The sequence below is a fragment of the Poecilia reticulata genome, linkage group LG20 (assembly GCF_000633615.1).
Source record: "Poecilia reticulata strain Guanapo linkage group LG20, Guppy_female_1.0+MT, whole genome shotgun sequence".
Lineage (NCBI taxonomy): Eukaryota > Metazoa > Chordata > Actinopteri > Cyprinodontiformes > Poeciliidae > Poecilia > Poecilia reticulata.
Window position 1 is genome coordinate 7,960,275 of NC_024350.1, and position 4,455 is coordinate 7,964,729.

Here is a 4,455-nt window from a genome sequence, read left to right on the forward strand (position 1 = left end):
TCTCTTTTTTGTTGCATGTGTTTTTCTCGTCTTTGCTGGGTGTTTGTACCTGTTGGCCACTGTAAAATACAGTGGTGAAAGTAAATATACCTTCAAATACTGGCGTTCCAGTATTTTTACTGTAAATTTAGTYTTACTACTGCATTCACTTTATGAGTAAGCTACTGCCAAGAAAACTGTGATGCTACTTTTTAAATTACAGTCTTAGTTTTAGGATAGAACATTAATACCAGACCCACTGTAGGCTTCTTAGAAGTGCTACAATTGGTGCGGTTCTAAAATGTATAATCTGCATAATCAGAACTTCACATAACACAAAAGAGGATGCGATAAGCAAGCTTCAGAACAGAATTTTTATTTAAAGGCACCACTATGCCTCAAACCACATATATTTCCAGTATATTCAAACATTCAAAATGAATAACACAAAACCATTCCTCAGAGAACTGGTAAAAAATAGGCCTTCAAAGTCACTAACACTGGAATAAAAATGGAAGACTTTCAGTTTACAACAACATAAACTGGGTTTAACTCATTAATTTCTACAATCCTATGAACATAAAAACACAGTTCTTGCAAAACCTGTTCTTAAACTCCTCAATTGTCGTGCAAGTCACATCAATGTTGAAAACTGTAGGCTGGATTAATTTACAGAAGTTGTAGAGGAATTCATGGTACTTTGCACTGAAAGTGAAGTGTGCTTTGAAAGTTCATCAAAAGCTAACTTGGATGATCTTGTGATCACTGATGGCGAAGTGTCTTTGGTGCTGCTCTTGTTTTCACCAACATGCAGGAGGAAGGGTTGTCCTGGTTTCACAGGAATGAGGAAGGCTTCAACACTGGCTTGCATCTTTGACATAATGATAAGAAGACAAATAATAAAAATTATTAAATATATTTAGCAGCACAGCTACATTCAGATAGCAATAAAAGCCAATGAGAAAGTGCTTCTACAAAGAAGTAGGATCATTAGAATAACCACATACCTGCACATATCTGAAAACATGGTCCACAGTTTGACATGAGCTGTTTTTGATTCTTCTGTGGCCTTTGGATGTAGGACGAAGCACATGAACCAACAGAAGAATGCCTGGTTTTCCCAGCCTGGAGGAACAACAGCATAAATAGCAGACACATTAGGATAATAAATAAACATTTTAAAGAGAAATGAGCAAAACTAACCAGACCCACCTGTGTGTGTGTCACCATCACAGTCATTCAAAATACTTTGTCCGGTTTACCCTGGAGATCATTTTTCATCACCTACAACATAAAGCATGAAAATGTCAGAGAAATTGGGTGATTCTTTTTTTGCGGCAACATTTCGGCCTCAGGATTTTTGAAAAAAAAAAGTATTAATGTTTTAAGTTTTAAATATTTTGTTACAACACTGACATGTTTAACAATAAGAAATTAATAATGGGCAAGGTCAGGATTGGATAAATTAATAATTACATGTGTTTTTTTTCACCATTGTCTCTGAATGTGTTCCACCCTGTTATGAACATTTACATACAGACCACAAATAGTTAAACATTTCAATTTTAGCTAGCTAAACTTCAACAGAATAACAAACCTTTAATGACTAAATATAATATTCGTTTTTTTAATTCTACTGAATAAACATTTTTCACAATCTTTCATAACAGGGTGGAACTTTAAGCTTTACAAATACAGGTTTAACATATTTAAGCTAAAAAAAAGTACAGAGATAGTGACAGTTGAAGCTTACTTTGTTTTTCATGGTTGAATTCACATCAAAACCAACTGATGTCACTTACATTAAATGGTTTTTATGGAATTTTAGACTTTTTGAAGGCAGAAATGAAACATCATAACAGGGTGGAAAGTTAGTACTGGGACATGTATAATATGAAGAAAATATCAAATGGGAAAATGGTTTCAGTAGATTAAATTGCATATTAAAATAAGGTTTAGTCCAGCCAATCCACTTATTGAAGAAAAACATAAATGTATATATATTTTATAGTTTAAATTTCATGAGGAAGTCTATTACACTGCACTGAGGACACATGAAATTTAACATGTCAGTCACCAAAAAGGTGTGTAAAGAACAAAATAATATTTAAAAGGCATTTCATTTATATTTCAATAATGGCAAACATCTAAATGTATAATTAAAATACTTTGTTGTAAATATTTTGCACATTTTACAAAAAATAATTGTAAGCAAAACATGGGGACATGGAATGTTGCCACAAAAAAAGAATCACCCAATTAACATGAACACAACTCAGACATTAAGCATTATAGAAATTAGTCAGCTTATAAAAACATTCTGGACAGCATTTCTTCTGACAACCTGCCAGAAGAAATGTGTTAAAGTCATCATAACAGGTTTCAGTCAACAACATGACGTACTAATGAAGAAAAAAGAGGCAGCCAATATCTCATTGTTTATTATTGTTATTATTTATAGAGACAAAAACATTTTGGTTTAGCTTTGATTGCATAGATCAAATCACCGGTCCAGCACAGCCACTCTCCCCATTATGCCGTCTATAACCGAAAACTTCAAGAAAACAACTCCGCAGCTAAATACTGTTAACTCAAACGGCCTTTCTGACAGTTTTAATGTTCGTTTAACCACCTGACACCCCGTGCTACACCTGCTTGGCTAGCTTTAGCTGCTAACAAAAATAATAAACCAAGGGTGCTCACGTCCAGTCCTCAAGAGCTACCGTTGTTACGGCCCTAGGCCTTAAGGGCTGGGCTGCAGGTGTTGCTTTTGTCTGTCCTTGTGCTCCTCCCCTTTACAGGTGCTGCTGATCAGGTTGATTGGGAGTGCAGAGTACTTAAACCTGGCTGTCTCCATCTTCTGGGTCGCCTTCAGCGTCCACTCTGCCGCTTGACGCTTGTGGTGTTTTGTTGCCAGGCAGATTTTGCACATTTGCGTTTGTCTTTGTTTTGGCACTTCTACACTTCCATATGCACTCATACAACACATCCAAGCATTTGCATTACACCACTGATATCCACAATCCATTGTTGTTTTTGTTAATAAATATTCCTTTTTCTACACTTTAACCCCAGCATGGTCTCCCGTTTTGTTATGACATTGAGCCAGTCGTAACAACCGTCCTGCAACTTTTTGATGCATCTTTACTCCAACAGACCAGGATCAGTTCTGAACAGACCTGATCACCAGCCTTTCATTTAATTCAGGTGTGTTAATTGGTGCAGGGAAGCATCTGAAAGTTGCAGGATGGCAGCTCTCAAGGACTGGACTTGGGCACCCCTGTACTGAACAGTCGTACCGCGATATCCAAACAAATAAGCATAAGTTGCGCAAACAGAAAGTTAATGCATTCATAAAAAATAATCCAAATCAAAAACATGATGGTCTTAACATGGAACTTACCTTGTTTTTTTTTTTTAAATAGATCTTTAAATGTATGTAAACGCAGCATACATTGTGGTATAATGTGCGCCAGGGAGTTACAAACATTGAGACAATACATTACACACATTAAATACATTAAAGAGAGAACATAAAGACCATGTTTTAATAGATTTGGGGAACTTACCTTGTTATGACAAGCTCCAGACAAGACGCCATACTGCTGTCTCCCGGGAAAACACGTGACGTCACAGATACGTTACGATTGTGGGAACAACTCTTTAGCAAACGCCATCTTTTTAGGGAAACTGACTAACCTATCTTTACATTTGACTAAACAAGTGTTTAATTAACCAGGGTTTCCCCCAGTGTATTATAGGCCTGGCGGCCCGTCATGCTTTACTAGCGCCACCGCCAGGCTAAGCCTTTCTTGTTTTTATTTTTATTTTTTAGGAAAATAAAATAAAATAATCACCTTTTTTTTAAGCCGGATTGCAAGTGTTTCTGTTGCTCCGAGTGTTTCACTATCAGAGCAGATTTATTCCTAAAAGATATGTTTATAGAAGATATGTTTATAGTTGCGCGTTGCCTCGCGCGCTGCAGCAGCTGGATGTCTAAAGTTAACCTCATCGCGGATCCCACGTTCCTCCTTTCACTCGAACTGGACACAGGCTGACCGCTATGGATATTTACATCAACCCCCTGTGAGGAATTATGATTAGTTATGAGGAGTTATTGATTAAGGTAAGAGTTTAAACCCACCGCGTTAGCTCTGATTAGCTCTGGTTGCGCAGCTCTGCGTGAACCGCAGGAATAACTTGTTGCGCTTTCAGAGGTGCTTTGAGGTGAGAATGATGTATATTTGTGAACAAAACATTATGCGGCGTTTACATCTCAACACGCTGCTCAGCGTTTGGCCCTGTCTTCCCTGTAAAGTTTAGGTCTGTGTTTCCGGTTAGCCGGTGCGTTAGTGGTTAACGACCCAGCGCTAATCACTCATCGTGCAGGTTTAACCCGGTGAGGAGCTTTCGCGCTCTCCTCGCAGTCACGCATCACGCTGATTTTATATTATTTTATTATTATTACTAGTATTA

General features: G+C 37.4%; 1 protein-coding gene and 1 long non-coding RNA gene across 2 annotated transcripts in view; both read right to left on the reverse strand.

Moving 5' to 3' along the window:
- Nucleotides 1-4,455, reverse strand: part of lancl2 (LanC lantibiotic synthetase component C-like 2 (bacterial)) — a 53,153-nt gene that overhangs the window by 31,851 nt on the left and 16,847 nt on the right. The window lies entirely within an intron of this gene.
- LOC103482410 (uncharacterized) lies at nt 340-1,347 on the reverse strand. Its single transcript, XR_536462.2, has 3 exons — nt 1,192-1,347; nt 987-1,104; nt 340-850 (listed from the first exon to the last, which is right to left on the reverse strand). It is a non-coding gene; the product is annotated as an uncharacterized LOC103482410 (long non-coding RNA).